The sequence below is a fragment of the Symphalangus syndactylus genome, chromosome 3 (genome assembly GCF_028878055.3).
Source record: "Symphalangus syndactylus isolate Jambi chromosome 3, NHGRI_mSymSyn1-v2.1_pri, whole genome shotgun sequence".
NCBI classification, from domain to species: domain Eukaryota; kingdom Metazoa; phylum Chordata; class Mammalia; order Primates; family Hylobatidae; genus Symphalangus; species Symphalangus syndactylus.
The window spans coordinates 107,238,484-107,263,696 of NC_072425.2; positions in this window are offsets into that span (position 1 = coordinate 107,238,484).

Sequence of the window (25,213 nt, forward strand, 5' to 3'; positions counted from 1 at the left end):
ACATTTTTAAGTTAAGCGAGAACGTTTACTAAAATTGGCCAGGTATTAGGCCATTAATCAAGCCAATGTATTTTAATCTAACAGATTATTTTCTCTGACCAAAATGCGATTTAAATAGAAATCAATCACAAAATATATCTTTAAAAACAATATATATTTGGCTATTTAAACACTCTCATAAATAATTCATAGACAAATATCCAAAACTAAATAATAAGGAAACTAGAGCATCTCAAAACATGTAGGATGTATCCAAAAAAATATAAGCAGGAAATTTTATACACTTAAATATCATGTTTAGAAAAAAAAAAGACTAAAAGTGAATGAGCTAAGCTTTCAATTTAAGTTAGGAAAAGTCTAGCAGAATAAACCTAGGGAATGTAGAAGGAATAAATACAAATGATCTAAGCAACCATTACACACCTATTAAAACGGTCAAAGCTGAGAACACTGACACTAAGTGCTGGAAAAGATAAGAAGCAACAGGAACTCTCATTCATTGCAGTATATTGGAAGTGCTAGAAAGTTCAAGATTATAAGAAGAGGGCAGGCATGGAAAAGAAAGAACAGAAGCAGGACTAAATTATTTACAGTTTATATGAGTTTCCTACATATAAAATCCAAAAGAATGTATAAACGAATATCAGGATGAATAAACCAAGTCAGCAGGATCACTGGATATAAGATCAATACGTGAAAATCAACTGCATTCCTATACACCAATATCAAGGAGTTAGAAGATGTAATTACAACAAAAGATATCATGTTGAATAGCAACAAAGGCTACAAGGTGTCTCAAGTACCTAGTAGTAACCTGACAATGATATTATAAAACACTTCTGGAAGACATTCCAAAAGATGTACATAAAATAACAGCCAGCATAAAGAAGGAGCTGACAAAAGATAAGGCTGGAAATGTAGTTAGGGTTAGATTATGATAGGTATTTGAGGTCCTATTAAGTGGTTAGAAATGCTTCTGAGAGCAATGAGTAGCTATTGACGGGGTTTAAGTAGTATATAAACATGAACTACATTAAACCGTGATCATTCTGCCAATGGTATGGTAAATAAAGAGGGGCAACATTTGAGATAAGGTAACAAACTAGGAAGTTATTTGAGTTTTCTTGGTGTGATTGAAGGTGACCTGAACTACAGTGGATGCCCAAAATGTTATTTGTGGTCTGATCCCTGTCTACCTCTCCAGCCCCATCCTTTATCAATCCCAACTTGTACTCTATGTCCTGGATATTCTTGTAATTCAGTGAAATCTACAGTGAAATCTACATGGCTTCTCGTACCTCCAGACCTGTTGTGTAACTGTCTGCTGGGACATCTCCAGGCTCCTCTTCCCTGATTTTGCTCTGGATAGTATATATATGGAAATAGTTTTTATGAATCCTCTGAAAGTACCTCAGGACCCCCAAGGTTCTATAGTCTATCTATACTTTGAGAACCACTGCTTTAGACAGCGAAAACCTAGAAAAAAAATTACTGCCATTATATTCTCACTTAAAGAGTCTAAAACATATTGCTTGAAGAAGGAAGATGTTATCAGCAGAAGAATTTGAGATGTAATTCAAAAAGAATAACGAAAAAGTAAAGCAAACATGAATTAAGTGAAAATTCATATGAAATAATTAGTATAATTTGTATAATATTTTTAAATCCCAAGCATGGGATTTAAAAATATTGGTTGAGATAAGAAATAGAAGGGAGAGGGGAGGGGAAGGAAGAGAATTTTACTCATTGTTTAATATTTCAAAGCCTTTTCAGATCCCAAACATAAGACCAATGATCACTTGTTTAGTACCACTGTGAAGCTTAAGACTGTCTGGAAAATGTAGCTCATTAAGATTTCTACTCGCATAACCTTGACCTTGAGTGGAGGAAGTGGTGATTGTTGCCCTGAACAAGGGTATAAAGCAGGAGCTGGTCAACTGTGGCTTGTATGCCGGGCATGGTGGCGCACACCTCCAATCCCAGCACTTTGGGAGGCTGAGGCAGTCGGGTCACCTGAGGTTGGGAATTCAAGACCAGCTTGACCAACATGGAGAAACCCTGTCTCTAATAAAAATACAAAATTAGCCGGGCGTGGTGATGCATGCCTGTGATCCCAGCTACTCGGGAGGCTGAGGTGGGAGAATCATTTGAACCCAGGAGGCAGAGGTTGCTGTGAGCAGAGATCTTGCATTGCACTCCAGCCTGGGCAACAAGGGCGAAACTCCATCTCAAAAACAAAACAAAAGAAAAAAAAAAGAAACTGTGGCCTGTAGACCATATCTGGCCTTCTATTCTGTTTTGTAAAGATATATTGGAACACAATGGTGTTTATTCATTACATAGTATCTATGACTGCTTTTATTCTACAACATGAGAGGCAATAGTTGTGATGTAGATGACATGGCCCATAATGTCCAAAATACTGACTACCTGGCCTTTCATCAAAAAACTTTGACAACTTCTGGTATAAGGAGCCAGAGCTCACATGATCAGCTGGGAGTACAATTAAGGCTGTCTCCTGGGGACAGAATAACACAATGGAACCTCCGTTTATTCCTTGGTGTAGTAGCTTGTGTTGGGCAAGATAACAAGGCAACTTGGGGCAATAGAATCATTGTATACACACACACACACACACACACACACACAAAACAAAGTAAAAGTGACAAACTAAAAGAGAGAAGGAGAGAGAGAGAAAGAGAGCCACTGACAAGAGTTAATGGTTGAATAGTGTCAGACGTAATCATCATACCAAGCCTAGGCTTTTCCCTTGTTATTTTAAAAATAAATCTCATGCTTATGAAAGATACAAGGCTGATAGTCTCGGAGGCTGCTCTGTTTTTATTTTAGGAAAATAGCTTATCTGAGGCTATGAAGCTCTTATTATCAACATGTTTCCTTTTACAACCACTATGAAATATTACCTCATATCTGTTAGAATGGCTATTATCAAAAAGATAAAAGATAAAAAGTGTTGGTGAGGGTGTGGAGAAAAGGGAACCCTTGGACACTGTTGGTTGAGAATGTTAATATAGTCATTGTAGAAAACAATGTGGAGGTTCCTCGAAAAACTAAAATGAGAACTACCATATGATCTGGGGCAATCCCACTTCTGGAGATATATCCAAAGGAAATGAAATCAGTATGTTGAGGAGATATTTGCATTCACAGGTTTATTGCAGTATTATTCATAATAGGCAAGATACGAAATCAAAGAATTTTTACTTTTTGAGGCAATGACACATTTGTATCAACTACAGTTATTTCTTCAGGAGGGCTTTTTTGTTGTTTTTTGTTTTGTTTAGAAACCAGGTCTCACTCTGTCACCCAGGCTGAAATGCAGTGGCACAATCAAAGTTTACTGCAGCCTCAAACTCCGGGGAGCAAGTAATCTGCCTCCAGACTCAGCCTCCTGATTATCTAGGACTACAGGCGTGCACCACCATACCTGGCTAATTTTTATTTTTTAATTTTTATAGAGAGGTATGGTCTCACTGTGTTGCCCAGGCTGGTCTAGGAAAGCTTCATTATATAGATTATTTTTAGGGATCTTGATTTAATCTAAATAAAAGGGCACACCGATAATTTACATAATTTATTATGGCTATGTTATCATTTTCGAGAATTCATATAAAAGCCTAAGACCATTTTAATATTGGAAAAATCATACTTAGTACCCATTTATCAAAGAATGAAAAGTGATGACTCTGAAAATATCATACTGATTAGTTTTACTTGGATGCTTCAAAGAATAATTAAACAAACCATCAATTAATCATTTTGCAATTACATAAAAAATAACTCCCTGAGACAAATGTTAACACAGTTTTGTGACAAGCTATTTTTTATCTGTTTTTATAGGGCGGCAAAATTATGTCTTTCAGTATTTCAAGCAAATATTGGTACATTTGTTCTTTATCAAGCAGTGTTTACTTCATTACACATCTATCTTTTATATGTCTTAAGGTCTTCTTAAAAAGGTGTGTTAACATAAGTCCTAGTAACATATGTCAAGAACATATGTCTTTTTTAATAGTACAAATCCAGATAAAACCCTAGCCCTTTAATTGTATTTTCTTTTTAAATTACTTAATCTCTCTAAATTTTAGTTTTTGACCTAAAAAATGAAGATAATGACAGTACTTATCTCACAGGTTTACTGTGAGGATTAAATGAGTTAATAAATGTAAAGCTATATCACATTTTCTGGCATATGGTAAGTGCTCAAAAATATTAGTTATTATTTTAATGCTACCGACATTGGAGAAGCTAACTATGGGTAACAGCTTTTTGGTGAAATCAGTTGTTATACTAATAAGCTTTCCTCTAATTGATTGAGTTTTGGTTTTTGTGTTTGTATTTGAGGGTTTTGTTTCTTTTGTTTTCTTGTTTTTAGTAAATTGGTTTTTCTTCAATGTATGTTCTTAAAGTAGTCTAGCTTCACCCAGTTTCCTTGGCAAATCGAAATTTGGACCACAATTACTTGGTAATATCATTTAATAGACATGGCAAACCTATAGCACACATGCCACCACTTCACTCTCCCACTCCAGGAAAAACATCATTAATCAAAGACAGCACTTCTTTTCCAACTGAGTTCTAATGCAGGCTCAGAATCCTTCTCAATATGTTGCTCCTGGAAGGCAAGAGCAGCAGATCAAAGATCATATATGAGCTGAAATCTGGTTGGCATCCCCGATTTAGGAGTTCCTGCCTGTTAAATTCCCATTCTCTAATCTTTTCTCTTTCAGTACCTTCCATTCCTTTTAGTTCTTCTATTCAACACATACCTTTTTATCTGCCTGAGTTTATCAATGATTGTTATCTACCAGCAATTGCCACCCACCCATCATATCTAAGATCCACTGCTAACACAGACACTAAGATGTTCCTTGTTAAATTTCTATACTACAAGGAGCTGTTTTTATGGAGTTGATAGTCTAGTAGATTATATGCACATTAACATAGGGTCACACTTAAACTTTTTAAATTATAGTTAAATTAAATGCTTTGAAAGGAAAGTATATAATGGGAGTCCTCATTAAATCTAGTGAACCACTCCTTAAAGTAGTGGTGTTTTTGCTGAAATGTAAAAGATGAATAGGACTCAAATAGATGCAGGAGTTGGTGAGAGGTAAGAGTACTCCAGACAGAGAGGTCAGTCTGACTGAAGGCTGAGAGATAAAGGGAGTTCAGTATGAGCAGGCCAGTGGTAGGAACTTAGATTGAGGGTAGTAAGACATGTGGCCAAATCAGCTAAGGGCATTGTGAGCACATTAAATATTTGTGACTTTATCATAAGAACAAGTTGAAACCATTAAAAGGATTAAGCAAGAGAGTGAAATAATCAGATTTGGGTTTTTAAAGATTATTCTGGGCACCATATGATAGACCAATTAAAGAGGAATAAGAATGTATATAAGAAATCTAAATGGGAAGTTATTAGAGTAGTGAAGTAAGAAATGATAGTAACAGATAATGGAGAGAAGTAGAGAAATACAAGCTATTTAAGAGATAAAATCAACAAAATATTACAATGTACTGCATATGATAGGTAGGGAAAAGGGAGGTCATGGATGATTTCTGGGTTTTGGTTTGTAAAATCAGGGGCATGTGATGCCACTCACTGAGTTAAGAAATGTGTAAGGATCGTGCTTGAGTGGAAGAACATGTGCTCAGTGTTAGGCAATCTTAGGTGGCTACATATTTGAAATATCCACACAGTGACAAGTATGCAGTTGAATACATAGCTCTGAAACTCAACTAAAATTATTTAGAAGGCCCCACTCCCCAAAAACACAAAAGCATTTCCTCTTTCTCCATAATAGATTATCTAGGGCAATTTTGGAAAGAGGTGATAGGAAAATTGGAGAATAAATTACAGGCAATATGCAGATGCCCATGACCAGTTAGCCAGAATGTCAGCTGGAATGACTACTAGAGCTCAAAGGGGAGCTCTGACACAGACACATAAATTTGGTATTCATTGACGTATAGTGATCATTTAAGTTATGTGTGTGGATAATAGTATACAAAGAGATAGATAGTCAAAATAGTGATGAGAAATGGCCCTAGAACTCAAGTTTGAGATCTCTGACATTTAGAGGTCAGGTAGATAAAAAGAACCCTACAGAAGAGGCAAAGCGCTTAAGGAATGAAAGATAAATAGGAAAGAAACCAGAAAAAAACAATATAGTGTCATGGAAACCAAGAAGAGAACGTATTTAAGAAAAGAGGGCAAAGTTAAGAGCATCAAGTGTTGCTGATGTTAGTCAAGGTGAGGTTTACATTTCAACATAAAGGTCACTGGGAGATCCTACATGGGAGCTAATGGTGGGGTTTGAAACTAGATGAGAACTAACTGAAGACTGATATGAGAGGGGATGGCAACGGGAAGCACAAAGGAGAGGTGAATCACTGGGAGGAGGAAGATACCAGGGAAGCTTCGTTTGTTGTTCTAGATGGGAAAGATTTGAGCATATTCATACTCATTAAATAGACCCTGTGTAAAAGGAACATTGGAAAAGAAGCAGAAATAAGAGGTACTGGATAGCTAAACGTTCCTGGGAAGGAAAAGGTGATGTGGAAGTCAGAGCACAAGTGATGGCGTTAGTCACAGGAACCTCCTTTCATGTGGGCAGGTGGAAGTACATGTGGGAGTCACATTGTGAGAGAGTTACTCAAAAGTCAGATAGTGTACACACGTGGGATTTTCCTCACATGAACAGCTTGAGGCTTATGTGAAATAAGTCTAAATTTCTGCTCTAGAGATGATTAATATCCAACACACCTCCTCTGACCTCTCTCTCTCTCTATATATATATATATATATATATATATTTTTTTTTTTTTTTTTTTTTTGAGACGGAGTCTCGCTCTGTCGCCCAGGCTGGAATGTAGTGGCGCGATCTCGGCTCACTGCAAGCTCCGCCTCCCAGGTTCACGCCATTCTCCTGCCTCAGCCTCTCCGAGTAGCTGGGACTACAGGCGCTCGCCACCACGCCTGGCTAATTTTTTGTATTTTTAGTAGAGACGGGGTTTCACCGTGGTCTCGATCTCCTGACCTCGTGATCCGCCCGCCTCGGCCTCCCAAACTGCTGGGATTACAAGCGTGAGCCACCGCGCCCGGCCGTCTATATATTTTTAAATAATCAGCAGACTCTTTCTAATGTGCTCTTAGGAAATTAGAAGAAAGCAGGAGTCAGAGGGTTCTAAAATGTTCTGGTCACTTTAAAACATCCACAAAGTGCTCTTTTAAAATCATAAAGAAACTGAATCCTCTTCAAATTGGCAGAAACAGGAAAAACGTTGGCGTAACTCTGCCTTCCCTTGTCAGTGGGCATGAAAAGTTTCGCTCCTTCAAGCAATATGGCTTGGCCTCAAAGGTTTTCTTGTTACAGTAGGTAGCTAGTCAGACATGAACAGGGCAGGAGAGGTCCCTGGACCTCACTACCTCCAGGAATGTCAGGCAACCATCAGGTGATGGTCAGGCAGTTATTAAACTATCTCTCTAAAATAATAATGGTCACAATAAAATAATAATAATTAGTCACAGCTGGCTTCAGGGGACGGCAGTCCCCCAATAGACAGAAGCACCTGAAACTGGTGATCAGCATCTTCCTAACTCGATCTCAGGAGCTGGGTGAGTAGCATGTGTACTAAGAGACAAAATGACAGAATCAGGCTGGTGGATCACTTGAGGCCAGGAGTTTGAGATCAGCCTGGCCAACGTAGCTACAAATACTAACATGTTTCTGTTAAAAATATAAAAATTTAGCCAGGAGCTTTGGTGCATGCCTGTAAGCCCAGCTACTTGGGAGGCTGCGATGCGAGAATCACTTGGCAGCGATTGCAATGAGCTGAGATCATGCCACTGCACTTTGGCCTAGGCCACAGAGGGAGACTCCATCTCAAAAAAAGTAATATAGGGAAACTGAGTCATAACACCACTCCTTAGCTGTTGTGCCAATGCAGGACTGGCCTTGATGAGAAGCTGCTGCACTGACTGAGATTTCACCATCTCCTTCATGTCCTGTTTCGTATCTCATCTCAAAATAATGACCACAGTGAGTTTCAACTAGAACTAACTTTGGCGATCTCATTACCAACTCATTTTCTGTAATAAAAATAGCCATAAATTGTGTAAAAGAACAATAGGCACTAAATGTGGGCAAATAGTTCAATATATTGTCTGGGTCAAACAGATTGATGCATGAATTTGGGTCACAAGTTTCTGCTTTGTTGCCTCTGGTCATCATGTTTTTGAAGAGCCACTTCTGACACTGGGTGGCTGAGGCTTGGAGGCATTTAGGACAAAGCCATACTGGTGCAATTATATTTCTGAGAACTGCAACTGAGCACAGAGATAACCAGAAGGGTTGCAATTCATCCTGCACATGGTAGGACCAGCAAGGGCCTCACCACACTGTGGAAAAGTGTCCGTTGGGCTTTATAGGTTCAAGCTTCAACAGGGGCTCTGCATGGTTACAATATGAAGCCTGAGAGTAAATTGGTCAGTCTTTCTGTCTCTGATTTACTTGGTCCTGGGAAAAAGGTCTGATTACTCCTTCACTTCCTGCTTTTAGTGCCCTGAATAATCCCGTCATGCGTTTGGGAAATTGAGGAAGATTGTTATCTTCAAGAGAGTAATACTAGGCTACTACTCTTAAGATGGGATTTTTAATTTTTTTTTAGAAACTAAGTATGACTGTATTTGTACCCAAATTAGTGAAAATAAATCAATAGTAAAAACCAAATTACTGTCACCAGATTACTGTCAAACTCAAAAATTCAGGGTCTTTTGTTAGCCATATGTTGTGCAAGTCAGGACCTTTCAGAACACCACTATGATGTTAGAACCCATGTGAAGCTCCACTTTTATCATGTGTTAATGTTTAGAATGAATTCCTTAATATTTTGCCACTCAGGTAAGAGACAGACTTTAATAAGTAAAGGAGAATTTACAAAACTAAGGTCACATACATACTTCAATCACCCATCGCCATCTTACAGAGGGGCAAATGGGAGCCTGAGCAATCTGCTGGAACTCCAGATGAATCCAAGTTAGAATAGAGAAGAAATGTCTCCTGGCCATCTCTCTCATTTCTTGCAGGGCAAACATGAGAACAACCTTCCCAGCCAGTCGAGATTAGAGTGCCAAGTATTTACAGCAGCCAGCTGAGAATAGTATTTGCCCAGCATTTTTATAGGACTGCACAAATCTCCACTGCAGGGCAAAGAAATCCAATGTCCCAGCTAGCTCATTTTCAGGAAACTCAGACTGACAGCCTGAGGTCATTTTTGGACATCGTGCTCCTTGCATCACACCAGAGAAGTGTCACATTCCTTCACTATAATCGGCCCCCTGAAAAGCAAATACATATATCTTATAGAAATATGCAGACATTGGGCACTGTATGCATCCAAATTTCATAACAAGAGATGAGAAGTGCCAAGGTAATTAAAACACATATGCAGTCTCAAAACTCCACTTATCATTTACAAATGTCTTTTTACTACACCTGCTAAAAGATGTACAGTTCATTTTTATGATCTAAGTTTTAGGTATTTTACCTCCATGAGTCTGCCTTGGAAGTGGCAATGTGTCATGGGATGGTTCAAGTGCAGAGAGATCCTGGATAGTGCCTGGGTAACTAGCGAACTTACCACGCAGAGGGAGCACCCAGCATGTCTCTCCAAGAAAACACTCAAGACCTTAGAAGAGAAGTGGGGATATTCCTTTAGCAAAAGTGTATGGAACTAGCTTTCTTTTTTTTAACATAGAAATTATCATGGGTTAAACTTAGAAAATCCAAAGATGATTTCTGAATTCATGTCTCTGTCCTGTGATGATACTGGAGTAGGCTCTATACAAGGTTCTTATGTGACTTAAGCACGCTCCTGTCCTTAGCCTGCTTTGTGGAACTATTGAGGTCTGGACCAATTCATCAGAAGGTATATTCTTCAGCCCCACAAGCATCTGTCTCTCTGCAGCTTCCTGCACCAGCCTTGAGACCTCAAGAGGGTGTGATATTCCTTTAGCCATCTGCCAGGACCAATAACTTTTCACATAAAATTGGAAGAACCCAATGTTGATTCTCTTTATATTCTAGTGCATCATAGTGGTGGTGATAAGCTAAGTAAATGTGTAGAATTCTATGCTGGCTGATTTTACTTAGACTCATGTTACCAGTCAGGGATGCAGGAGAAAACGAATGGCATAGTGGAATTATACTAATTTGGGATCACCTGATGAGTTTAATAAAAGGATTTTTTTGTAAATATAGCCAGTATACAGGGAAATGAGAAGGTATAGTCCAAGACCTTGGGGCTAGAAAGGGGGAGGAATATTTACCACCCTAAATCTGAAAAGAGATGGAGAGAGAACACGGCTCAGATTTGGACGGAGCTAAGAAATGACAGCCACCTGTCAGAAGCTGAGGCTTTAGATGGAAGGCCTCACCCAGCCCTCACAAACCTCACAGGAAAGAGCAAAGGGGACAAATATCCTGACCTCCCTTTATGCCCTCTTCTCCCTCCTTCTGACCTCCTGCTGGTGTTTCTGAATGGCCCAATCCAGTGGTTAATCTGAGTCCAGAAGACAATGGCATATTGGAAAGGCAGGAAAAGATATTCAGCACACTCACTTACTAAGAGAAAGGGATGGAAGGCACCTTACTCCTGAGGGTCAGAGGAAAGCAAGAAAGCAAGACCAAAATTATAATGCTTGAAGTGCCTCGGAGCATTGACAGTCAAATCAAAACTGTCAAGCTAGATGAAACCACATGTGACCTGCCTGTGCTTTCTCCACAGAAAAGCCTCCAGAAAACTGAGGTTTTCCTTTCGCTTTTGCCAAATGACTCTTTTAATTGATATTAGACACTGATATTATCTGAACCTCATTAATCAGTACACAATGGTGACATGTTGGATGGTAATTGGCAGTAAGAGGAATACTAAAAGGAAGCTATGGTACTTGACAATAAGAGGAATACTTATTTTCGTCACATGGATAATCAAAAAAAAAAAAAAAAAAAAAGAAGAAGAAGAAAGAAAGAAAAAAAAAATCAGGTTGACAGCCAGTGTGTGACTTCATGACTATGGGTAGTCACATATGCTCTAACTTACTTGTTTCTTTCACTCATCATTCCATTGCTTATGGTTACTAATAAGTTTCACAAGTTTATTCTTTTATAAATATCTAATTTTGAGGATGCTCGTTATTTTCAAAACGTTTTATCTTTCCTTTATTCTTTATCTCCTGTATTTCTGGGGTAAATAACAACAATAAAAAAGTTCCCTCAATTTCTCTCTTCAGATAAAATAGTGCAGGCCAGGGCTGCCTGACCTTAGAAATTCTGAGAGTGTTCCTTTTCCATCTCACGATACTCTCTTACCTAACCTCTCAGAGTTCTTAAAGAATACAATAACATATGAATCATTTTAAAAAATATTCTGTTTTACCCTCGTGCTTCTTTTTGAAGGTTTCTGTATCTTCTCACTATTTCTTCAGGGAATTGACTAATTCCTATTTGATTTGTATCTGTAGGTGAAGAACTAATTTCTTGTGTTATCTTGTCTATTTTCATTGCCATAAAAGACCCACACATATAAGTGTGTGCTAACACACATACAGACATAGCTGCAAATATACATTCCCAGAGAAAAATGTGCAGCCTTTTCTATTCTTTCTGAATGTTCAGGTTTGAAATTTACTGGAAACAAAGCCAATGAATTCACACATAGAAACTGTGTTGAGAAATATGGCCAATGCCACCTTTAAGAAAAAAAAATGTAGCTTGGTAGTAAGTTCTCCTTAGGAAAGTAGTGCTTTCCTTGCATTATTTCACTAATGTTATTCACGAAGAGTCTAAGAGTGCCTTTCTAAGTATTGCTTTTCCTCCCCACTATAAAAAGTATAGCTATTTTAGAGAATTTGAAAATTAATTATCTACAATCCCATTTAAAAATGTAAGTAGCTTTTAAATATAACATTTCACTGAGTGTGTTATCTGTCTAGTAACAGAAGGGGATAATATACGCTGCGTTTACATTAATGGGATTGTTAACTATACTATTGTCATGTCATTAACCCAGACAAATTAACATTTATTAAGGGATGATACTTACACTTTATGCCTAATATGAGCACCTATGCCTAATCTTGACCTAGAGTGGCAGAATTTATCTGCCAAATTCGGAAATCTCCCTATATAATAACATATGGAGAGGCTCTTTCCCTGGAATTCTTACAGTCTGCATCACTGAACCCACACTCTGAAAAAAGAATTATATTTACTTTTCTCTACATTTTCTCTCATCTGCCATGAGAATATCATGTATTTGCAAAGTATGTTTTGTATTTAAATACAACGATGTTTTGTATTTAAAACGATGTTTTGATATAAACTTTCTATTCTTTCTTACCAGGGAATGGTAAAACCCCTTATATTTTAAAAGTATAGTAACTTTTCTGAACAATGAAGAATTCTTGTTCATGTAGACACTACTGATATACACCTCCCATTTTCTCTGCTAAGTTTATCTTAGAATATTGTCTTTTTATATCTCATACCAATACCACCTGAATTAAGTTTTTAATCATTGCTTAGGTACTTCCGCAAAGCCCTCTTTCAGTACAGAAATTTCACAACTTAACTATTAAGGAGGTATTACTTTCTTCCATTACATCCAAAACTTATGCTTCTTATCACCTATTACCCTGGGAATGACTAGTGTCTTTGTGACACACTAGTGCTGTCTTTCTCTTTTTCCCTTTGAACACTTTGCATCCTAATCTATTTGAATTTTCAAATATGGCCAGGCATGGTGGCACACACCTGTAATCCCAGCACTTTGGGAGGCCAAGGCAGGCAGATCTTTTGAGGCCAGGAGTTTGAGACCAGCCTGGCCAACATGGTGAAACCCATCTCTACTAAAAATACAAAAAATTTGCTGGGCGTGGTGGCATACATATGTAGTCCCAGCTACTGGAGAGACTGAGGCACAAGAATCGCTTGAATCTGGGGGGCGAAGGTTGCAGTGAGCCGAGATTGCACCATTGCACTCCCTCCTGGGAGACAGAGTGAGACTCTGTCTAAAGAAATAAAAATAAATAAATAAAATCAAATATTCTGTCATAGTATCTAATTAGAAAGGGATCTTCACCTCACCTTTATCCTTGTGTAATTGGTCAGAATTGTGGATATGTCCAGCACTTGACACACAAACTCTTGCTATAGTGTTTCTGAGAGGTGTTAAGAGTTTAAAATTTATACATCTAATATTAAATAAGTGAAATTTTAAAAATACGTGAAATAACTGTATTTTCTCTTCTGTATCCAAGGCACACATTTCCAATTGACCACAGCATTTTTTCTGTTGGACTCAAATGTCAACTGATCAGAGCTAATGTGAGATGAAACCCACCTGCCTCCCACCTGTAATGGATACATTATCTGCCATGAGAATATCATGTATTGGCAAAGTATAAAACAGAAAGATAATTCATGTTGCTGAAAATAGTGTCATAAGGAAAATAATTAATCTGAAATAAAAATATTGGGAAGGATAAAGGCAGGAAAAAGATTCACCTCTATCATCCCAATATATCTGATGCTGAAGGACACCACTTCCTTCAGGCTAAAAGTGTTATTGTAATTCAACTTGATGGGTCACTAATTTTTGTCTAAAAATTGTTTTACTATAAAGTACCTAAAGAAATCTTATAACTCACAACTCTTTATGTCCAGCACATAGCATAGTACCTTACGGAGTTTATTTGTCAACCATTATCATCACCTATGAAGTGACTGTCTTTCCATGTCCCTGATTATCTCATATTGTAAACTGTAATCCTTTCCTATCTCAAGCCTCTTCTGATTAAACCATGGCTTCTCCTGGAATTTAGAAACGCATTAAAGATATAGGAGTTAGAGGTTGGCCCAGAGACCTGCTATGTCACAATTTTTTCTTCAGGAGGTTTTAGAGGACAAGGTAGAGGAAGCATATTTTTCATTTTAAAATATTTTATTGATAGCATCATTAAATTAAGAAATTATAAATTTTATCTTATTTATTTGATTTTTGGCACCATTTAAGCTACTTAAATGAAGTAGCTTGTGGTTGGCAGAGCAGTAATTATCAGAAACAGCTAGAAGAGAAAGATAAAATACAAAAACTATCCATGTGAAGCTATGAGTAACCTGCTAGAACTGAAGGAATATAGATCTAGGATAGAAAAAAAAATTAAGCATAAACTGATATCTTAAGATCTACTTTTCTACATGATCTTAAAAAGCAAGACCCACATGATCAAACAGTTAGCTTCACTCCAGAAAACAATTTTAAGAATATTTATAGGAATATAAAAATTATCTAGCATTCATGATCGTAATTCAAATTATCTGCATTCAACCAAATGAAAATGATAAACCCATGGATTCAAGTAGTACAACAAACCCAAAGCCCAAGAAACACAGAGAAAATTCACCCTAATATATCATAAACAAATTTCTCAAAACTGGTGGTAAAGAAAAAAAGCTGTAACGATGAGGGTAAATGGATACCACATTTACCCTGATGTGATTATTACATACCGTATGCCTATATCAAAATATCACATGTGCCCCATAAATAGATATACCTACTATGTACCCATGGAAATTAAAAATAAAATTTGAAAATGGAAAAAAAGACATGTTAGTAGGGAGGAGTAGAGGTAGGGAGAGTAGTAGATTTCTCAGTGGTAGAAATGCAAACAAGAAGTCAGTGGAAGAATGTCCATAACAATTGAAAGGAAAATAAAACACTGCCAATCTAGAATTTTATACCTGCTTAGCATATTTTTCAAATATATAAGGCAAAATTAAATACCTTTTCAGACAATGAAGGTTAAAAGAATGTACTCTTAGTAGAACTACACTGCAAGAAATATTAAAGGTAATCCTTTAGGGAGAAAATAAAAGATACCAGATGAGAAAAAGGGAAAAAGAGCATCGCACCAGAGATGTCATACTCATAAGTAAATATATAATGTCATTTCTAATTTTTATTTATTTATTTATTTATTTAGAGGGAGTCTCACTCTGTTGCCCAGGCTGGAGTGCGATGGTGTGATCTTGGCTCACTGCAACCTCTGCCTTCCGGGCTCAAACAATCCTCACTCCTTAGCCTCTCAAGTAGCTGAGACTATAGGAGTATGCCACCACGCCCTGCTAATTTTTTGTATTTTATAGTTGCAATGGGTATATTTTGTGGTATGTAAATTATATCTCATCAAAATTGTTTTTTTAAAAGAAAACAACAAGGGGTCAGGACTGAGAATTTGGATGAAACAAACTTGGTACTGTATTTATAACTGTTGACGCTGGGTGATTGGTAACGTGTGTCTATTGTACTACTCCTTTTACTTTTCTGTGTGTTTTAAAGTTCTCAGAATAAATGGTAAAAACAAAAAGACAATAAAAGATCCATATTTTGATCTAATGTGTAACTTATTTCACACAGGCTGCCTGGTGCACTATTAGCAAATGCTATTCATTCCCCCAAGCACCTACATTCATTTCTAACCAATAACTATGTTGACTTAAACTTCCTAATATTTTTTATCTCAGTCATTTATCATTCTTAATAAGTCTAGAGAACCACTTTCAATTCAAATTCTCTCTTCAATTATGAATGAACCAAATGCCTGATTTTCACGTATCTCCACATTTCAGCAATCTCATTCAATACACTATGAGATTACCAAGAGTGCTCTGTGCCAGCGAGGGACTGGAAGGCAGGAAACTGCTTCTAATAATGCCTTGATGTTCTCTTACTCTTATTTTAGCCATTGATTAATAGCTCCCTATGAAATAGTCATATGCCTTAAATTATTTTATAAGTTTTCCCAGAAGGAAAGTTTGAACATTTGAAGTTAATGCCATTTTCCCAGCTACTACGTTGGGAGTTTCTGTGAAAAAAGTGGTTGGTTTCTTTCTCAATTCTGCCAACACCATGAGCATCTTGGACAAGCAACAATTTAACTTCTCTTTATCTAAGTTATCTCTAATATTAGGACCACAGTTCTTCCACTTTACTTTCCTTGCCTTAGGGATGGAATCCCAATCAATTTTTCTGGAGATCTGACATGCATATTCAGGCTAATTGTCACCTCCCTTTTGAAGCCCTGTTTCTTCCCCTGCTATTGGAATTCATTTTTTTTCTGAGTTTTAATATTACTTTGATTATTACGCACCCTCAACATTTATCACAGTGTAACTTGTATTACTGGAAGATGATTTCATGCCTGTCTCTCCACAAAGGGTGTGAACTCTTTGAAATATGTGACTTTGGACAAACTATATTCAATTAATCTTTGTATCCCAGAGGCTAGTGCAGTTATCTCTCAACATGTTTGTTGATTTGAATTGAATTAGAGGTTGTCTTGTCCTATGTCTACATTTTATAGGTAAAGAAACTCAAGCCCAGATTGATCAATGTCTCCTCATCCTTTTAACTTCATGGCACACTCAGAAAATATTAACATTTGTAGAGTACACTAAAGCAATTGGATGAGACTGTTCCGAGGGACATGCTACTTCCCTGGAAGCTCCAGCAGACCAAAGAATGTCCTCTCCTGGTCCTTCCCTGACCATCTCAAAGGCTAAGTGGATCATTATCCCAACCTAGCTATCAACAGGCATTCCATGAGAGACAGGTATACCTTGACATAAAAGCATACCATGAGAGACGAAAGTTCTGGCAGTGTGTCTGTCTCAGGGTCATCCAGCTTTCTGGCTTCAAATACTTTCCTTGTAGAATTGTGATTAAATTTATATAGCAAAAAAATCTTATTACTGATAAAACACTCTGTCCTTCAGTTACACAGATGGTAGCCAAATCCTCCTGGTTTATTTTTATACAAAAGTCTATAAACAAAATTATCTTAAACCTATGCTCTTACATGCAAGTGGGATATTTTGAATGAATATTGGTTTTGTTTTCTGCATTCTCAGATGTGACAGTTCTAACTATCCTAGTTTCCAGGGCCCCATAATGACTTCTATGAACTCTGAACAGTTTTGCCTTCATGGGCCCTTTCTTTGCTTTAAAAAACAAATAAAATTTATATTTTATGGCTCTGTTGCCATAAAGATGAATAGAATCCAAAGCTAGATTCATGATCATATATTATTATTATATGAGTTTTCTCATTTAAAAAATTAATAATAAAATATTCTCTTGGGCCCTGGGCACTATGCCTACTGAAAAAATTGATTCTGCCTCATCCATTATTGATTTCTGGCTTTGAAGTTGACCCACACAGGACCCCTTAGTTAATCGTCCCATGGACTAAATTTCTGGATGCCTTCAGTGGCAGAACAATTGGTCTTATTAATGGTTGCATAGTAAGGTAGCAAGAGTCTAATGTATAAGCAAAGACTGAAAACAGTATATTCTAATCCCTACTCTAGAGCACATTAATAAGTGACTTGGGCAAGTCCATCAAACTTAGCTTAATTATAGTTCTTCACTAAAAAATAACTCATGGGGGGCTAAATTAGAACACTTGAATCATTATATAAGACTTAATATGGTGAATGAAAAGTTGCCTACCTGACCATTGTTGGGTAATTTATTCCTGCCACAAAAACTGAATACAAAATCTGAACTCACAGAATGCATAGAATCTGATCAATCTCTCATGCTTCCTAGGTCCCAATTACTTTCAACTGAAAAAGGCTCTTTGTTTTCCAGAGAGCAAGTGGTCCTGAATTAGTGTAAGACACAATAGATAAAGAAGAACAGAGTAAGTGGCTGAAGAGATTACATAATTCAAAAAGCATCATGAAAGATCAATTGTTCTTAGTTCCTACTCTTTGTGTAACATGAAGGCGGAAGGCCCTTCCATGCATTTTCCTTTCCGATGGATTTTACTGAGAACTCTTTCTCACTAGTGTGGCCAAGTAAAAGCTGATGTTAGGTGAGGAGTTTTTTTTTTTTTTTTACCTTCACTTAAATTCCAGTCTGAAATGAATCATTTCCAGGTGAGCTCAGATCTGATCAAGAAAATAAATCTGGGCCCATGATAGCTCTCTTTTCTGCAGTCTTTGATATGTGTAATAAAATAAGTCCCAAACCACTGCTGTTAGTTTCATAAAGCACCAACTTCCACGAGGAATCTGGTAACTGCCAACCCTCATTCCGGGAAGACTTAAGCATTTTATACCAACTCTTATCCCATTCATTTCATTTATCCCAGACAACAAAACTGCTTTCCTCAGAGAACTTGGAACCACATCACTGTTGAGACCTCAGATTAGGGGCTGACTATCAGGAAGGGATCTTTCTCCCTTAAGGCTCCTCGGGAACTTTGTCTTTACTTTTTTTTACAACGGCTACATGAGGTTGTTCAGGTAGCATATCTGCATTCAGACCATCAGTAGAACTACAGTCTCTTCTCACTGACCTAGCACCTGAGAGTGGAAGCGGGAGTAGAATTGGTAAGAGAGAAGCATCTATTGTATTTGTGGATTTTAATTTGTTCACTCAAAACATATTTACCAAATGCCAAGTACCAGATTCTAATAGGCAAAGATGGAAGACAGCATCTGTTCTAAGAGGCTTCACACAATCTGAGGGAAGAGATGGTAAGAAACAACCCTTACATTGGAGATAAGCACTATGATTGATATAATTAGAAAAATATCTCATATATATTCCCTACAATAGAGAAGTATTTAAGATGGTGACAGCTTATGGTTAACACCAGATACATTCAGATTCTTTCTTTATTTGAGTTTACTGTTTTCTCTACCTCATGGTTTCTACAGGGGTAGGTACTATTCTCTGTTTCCTGCTATTTTTTTTTTTGAGACAGAGTCTCACTCTGTTGCCCAGGCTGGAGTGCAGTGGTGTGATCTCGGCTCACTGCAAGCTCCGCCTCCCCGATTCATGCCATTCTCCTGCCTCAGGCTCCTGAGTAGCTAGGACTACAGGCGCCCACCACCATGCCTGGCTAATTTTTTGTATTTTTAGTAGAGACGGGGTTTCACCGTGTTAACCAGGATGGTCTCGATCTCTTACCTCGTGATCCGCTGGCCTTGGCCTCCCAAAGTACTGGGATTACAGGCATGAGCCACCACGCCTGGCCTATTTTATTCTTAATATTACCTGGGCTTCTGAATTCTTTTCAAGTTAAAATTCATCTTTTTCCAAAACTATTTTCTTTTCTTTTTCTTTTTTTTTTTAGAGGGAGTCTTGCTAGGTCACCCAGACTGGAGTGCAGTGGCGCCATCTGCACTCACTGCAAGCTCCGCCTCCCAGGTTCACACCATTCTCCTGCCTCAGCCTCCCAAGTAGCTGGGACTATAAGCACCTGCCACCACACCCGGCTAATTTTTTGTATTTTCAGTAGAGACGGGATTTCACCATGTTAGCCAGGATGGTCTTGATCTCCTGACCTCGCTATCCACCTGCCTAGGCCTCCCAAAGTGCTGGGATTACAGGCGTCAGCCACAGCGCCCGGCCCTCCAACACTATTTTCTTTTATTTCTGCCATATTTTCCTCCAAAGAGACAAAATATGCACTTTCAAAATTAAACAGAAAAAAATAAACTTTCAAAATGCAGATACAGGATATTGTATTAGTTTACTATGGCTGCTATAACAAATTACCACAAATTTGCTGGCTTGAAACAACACAGATATGTATTCTCTACAGTTCTGAAGCCTAGAAATCTAAAATCAGATTCACTGGGTTAAAGTAAAGGTGTCAATATGGCTGTGCTCCTCTATAGACTCTAGGGGAGAATTTCTTTTTTTGTCTTTCACAGCTGCTAGATGCCATCTCGATCCTTGCTTATGGCCTCTTCCTCTATAAAGTTCATCACTCCAACCTCTACTTCCAATGTCCCATTACCTTCTCTCTGATTCTGATTCATCCTTCACCCTTCTTTTTATGATATATGCTTCACTCTGGATAGTCTGATGATCCTTACTTACATCAGCAAATTTCCACTTACAAAATAAGATAATATTTACAGGTTTCAGAGATTAGGACATGGGTATATTTGGGGGCCATTATTCAGCCTACCACAGGTATTTTGAGCCCCCATGAATTCACAAATACACTCCAGGCTTATATTTCTGGGTGGCACATTCTATGCCACCACCATATATTTCTTCACTCCTCAGTCCACTCTTGGACCTTGATTATATATGCAAAAATCAATCACCCACTTAAAAGTGGTTATTCTTGTTACTGTTTCCCAATGTGAACATATGGCAACATGCAGTTGGGTAATTCTGGCTTATTGACATTTAACTTATCTAAAAATTTTACTTGGGAAAGTGCTCAGGCTTACACAAAACTGAAGATGTTTCTCCCTCATTTCATGGTCTTAAAAAGAAACATACAGTTCCCAGTGTTTTGTTTCTAGTGAGACTAGCTTTTGTTCTAATTTTACATTTAGCTGGTCCTCAGTGAGGAATTTTTTTTCTGAATCAAAATTCTCTCAGAGTCAGTAAAAGAAGAGGGTTTGGTTTCGTCTTGTTCAAATGAAGACAAAACACCTCTCAGGTTTTCACTGAGCAGTTGCCCATGAGGATATGACTTTCACCTGCATTTGATAGTGCCAACAGTGCTAGACTATTTCAGCTTTCTCCCTCCAGCTTCAAAGTAGCCTTGCAATGGAGAGATCAAGTTATGCAAAACAGTTCAGCTCTCGGACATTTGCTTCATTCTCATTTTGATATCATTTCTTATTTACTGATAAGAACAATCAAAAGTGCTGAGTACTTTTGGAAACCAAACTGTTTATTTCATACCACAGATTATAGAGAAATCCTAGTGATTTTTATAATCAGTATATTTGTAAAGACTGAGATAATCAAATGCAGACAAAAGCATCTAATAATTACAGTTAAAAATGACAAATACGTTGTGATTCCTTTGGAAAAATCTGTTCCTTGTACTACATATACTTAGCGTTTCTGTTAGGAGGTCCATCAATATCCAAAGTTTATCAAATATTGATAGTTTTTGGAAATTTCTGGGCTTTAATCAAAGTTGTTGCTATGAAAATCTTAATTTTGGTCATTTTCCTTCTTTTATTTCAAATCTAATTTTTAGGAAGGCAAGACTGGAAGGCTGCAAATGCAAAAAATAGGAGACTAGATGCTGTCCTCAGCTTACCTGACAGCATTTGGCAAATTGTTCAGTACAAACACTACAAATCCTTTTTGCTCCGAACATCACAATGCCTCGTGAGATACTAGTCCCAGCAGGCTTTGAATACTTGGTGATAAAGGCCCTACATAAATACCAAGTGCCTGTATTTGTACTTAATTATCATACTTTCTTTATTTAATATTTATTCGATTTTACATTCATATAAATATATATGAGTGATTTGTATAGGCCTTATATAATATTTTAAAAAGAAATACAGCCAGCAAAGGTTGTATGGGTCACATTTGGCTTCGTATTTGACTCATCAAATCCTCAATTGAATTGATACCAGGCTTTATTTTATGTAATCAATTGTAGATGAAAAACAATAAAATCACCTTGATTTCAGATATGAGGCCACAATTACCATTTCCATCCTCAGTATAATTTCACTATAGCTATCTGTATCCTAGAAAACTGTCAACACATTAAAATGCTGTAAAAGAGATTATGAGTCCTCTGTTTTCATACAAGTTTTATCAGTTCTATGGCCACCCCTACATCCCACAAATCCTGTTGATAGGGTGATTTCTCCATCATTAATTTCACTGGTCAGGTGAAAATAATTATCATATATATCTTTCATTTTTCTAGTTTCTTGGTTAATTCTAGTTTTAACATAGATTTTATAATTGATTAAGATGTTTATTCAAACATACAGCTAAGGCTTCTTTCTTGTTTGGAGAGAAAAATTTCATCCCATTCAATTCCCTCCTTAAGCAAATATCTTTATATTATTAATGTGAATATTAAAACATGCTAAGATATAAGACTAATTTAATCATAGGAGAAACTTATGTTCACAGAATCAAATATACATAATGCAGAAAGTTACTTGATTTCTGAGATTTGGTTTTTCATATATAGCGTGGGAATGATAACTAACATATAGAATTGCTTTGAAGATGAGATAAAATGTATTTAATGTCTTATAGTGCCTGGCACAGAGCCAATCCCTCAAAAATGATAATCTGATTATTAATAGTAGTAGCCGTATTATCAAAATCATTGTTATGTCACAGTCCTTCTTAAGTAAATGAGTAAAATGAATCCTATAGAGATTGAAATGTGTTCTCTTCAAGTCTTTAGAGAATAATTCTGATTTGCAATAAAATGTCTTGAAGTCAGGAATCTACATAACTACATGTACCATTGCTCCTTGCTCCTGTAAAAATTCAGACAGTTTCCTCCAGATGCTGGGTACAATGGACTCAGAGCCCTAAATACACTAGTGTCTAAATAATTAAAGTGAACACTATGTTATAATACCTCTTGGTCCTCTACTAAGGGAACTGCAAGCTGGTGTGTCATTTTGTCTTTTGTGCCTGTTTTGTCTCTTTTGTTTTTTATAGAGTGCCTGGAGAAGGGTACTTTCAATTTCAATCACTTATAATTCTGCGGTAATTACTGACACATTTATAGAAACATGTTCCAGGAATTAAAATACAAGTGTGACTGAAGAAAGCAAATAAGGGCATGTTAGAACTCTTTTGGTTATAAGTGACAGAAACTCAAATCAAACAAGCTCGTTTTGCTTTGTTTTTTTTTTGTTTGTTTGTTTTTAGATAATTTATTGGCTTTCTTAACTGGAAAATTTAACAACTGAGTTTTGCAGTTGAGGTTGTTATGGAAGAGAGAAAATTCTTATGAGGATTAAAAATGTGTATGAGAACCTGCATTAATATTGAAAAATAATTATAAGCTAGTAAAAGTTTCTGCTAAAGCAAGTAGGGTGCTCAAATTTGTAGGATATTTTCCACTAGGGAAACAGTGCATTTATTCAACAAATTTTTATTATGCACATGGAGGGACATTATCTGGTTGCCTATCCAGACAGACCTTCTGCCTTCTCCACCCTGCTATGTACTTCAAGACTGACACATGAACTGGGCTCCCTTGTCCTGTCTTCCAGCTTCTGATTCCTTCAGACAAGTTTAGGCACTGTCTGAAAGCTTAAGGGCAGGATGAAAGAGTTCAGGGTACTTATTCTTTCTGTTCATGTTTGCTGTGCCTTGGGTTGACTAAAGCTATTTTCCTCTACCAAAACTACAGCTTCTTTCAGATGGGTCTCTCTTGTAGCCAAAAGTTTTCCAGTAAATATTCTCCTTGTCCTTTCAAGCCTATAGATGATGGCAACTTTCTGGTTTTGCCAGCTCTTGGGTGTTTTGCCATTTATTGAGTATCCTGAAACCTGGCCATAACTTTGTAATAACTGATTTAGTAAAATGTTTTCAAAAACCCTTTATGACTTTGCTATCTTTTTCTTGCTGATTTCCTGTCTGATACAGTAATTTATATTAGGTCTAGTCCCTGAAAAAGACCTTCAAAATGTAACTCTGTAATTGGGTTGCTCTCATATTGGATGAGTATGCTAACCTTTTTACAGGGGTGGGAAAATGTAGCACTGTTATCCTATGGCTTCCAGTGATATCCTAATTACTCCAATGAACACCAAGGAGGCATGGGATGAAATCCTGATGAAGTGCAAAGCAGTGAGAGATCAAGTGGTTATTGCATTTAAACACTACAGTGATGATGGCGCTTACAAAGATTTTGGCACCGGATGGTTTGCTTCTGCTGGCCTCCGTGATCTTATACAAAGATCTCTGGTATATTGCAAGAATTCTTCTCATTTGAGTACCCATACAATTTCAATGTGACTTTGTAGCACTTCCACCACAGAGGTGATCTATTACTCCTCTGTTTAACTCTGGGCTTGTCTTGTGGCTTTCTCTGCCCAATGGAATGCCGTAGATGTAATGTTATGGCACTTCTAAGCCTGGTCTTTAGAGACTCTGCACACATCTATTGTGTTCTCATAACCCGGCCAGTCTTCAAGCAATTTGGCCTGGGCCAGCCTAAATTTTGAAAAGAAAACCTCTTTCTCTCATCTTAGCTAACAGTCAATCAGTTGCCAAACATGTGAATAAATTCACTCCACTTGTCAACTGGCTGCAAAAAGCATCCACCATAAAGACTGATCAATAAATTTAACTCCATTAAAATTAAAAATGTCTAGCTCTAAATATAATAAAGGGAAAATAAGTCATTTTAGAAAAAAAATAAGAATATATAAAAAGCAATGGCCTTTATTTGGAAATACATGAGAACTCTTACATATTAAAAAAATGTTGGCCAGGAGTGGTGGCTCACACCTGTAATCCCAGCACTTTGGGAGGCCGAGGCGGGCAGATCACGAGATTAGGAGTTCAAGACAAGCCTGGCCAACATGGTGAAACCACATCTCTACTAAAAATACAAAAAATTACCTGGGCATGGTGGAGCGTGCCTGTAATCCCAGCTACTTGGAAGGCTGAGGCAGGAGAATTGCTTGAAATGGGACCTGGGAGGTGGAGGTTGCAGTGAGCTGAGATCATGCCACTGCACTCCAGCCTGGGCTATAGAGCGAGACTCTGTCTCAAAAAAAAAAATTTAAAATTTAAGTGACTCAATAGAAAAATAGGCTGATTACTTCAACAGGCACATTATAAAACAAATGTACCTGAATCATACACTATAAAAATGTGCTTAATCTCTTTAGAATTGAAAATATGCAAAATAATAATATAATAGGATATCATGACTCACTCAAAATATTGCCAAATATATAAAAGTTAGAAAATACTAAGTGTGTTAAATTGAGTGATTGGTTTCAATTCTTCATCTCCCTCTAAAAGGATTATGCAGCTATACCCCTGCTGTCATGGACTCAAGGCAGGCAGAGTGAAATCCTTCACCCCTTTATGAAAGTAGATTATGCTTCAAAGCACAGACTGATCACTGCTGAAAGCACAGACTGATCACTGCTGGAACCACAGTGGTTTTGCGATTACATGTTTATAATTTTAGATCAAAGTTAGTAGTATCACAGATCCTGCCTACCCCCCTCAACCTTCAGTAAGGCTTTAATCTCTATGAGATCCTAATAGAATAGCAATCAATTTCACAAACAAGAAATAAAGAATTAAATAACTGCCTTTTCTCTTTGAAGAGAGT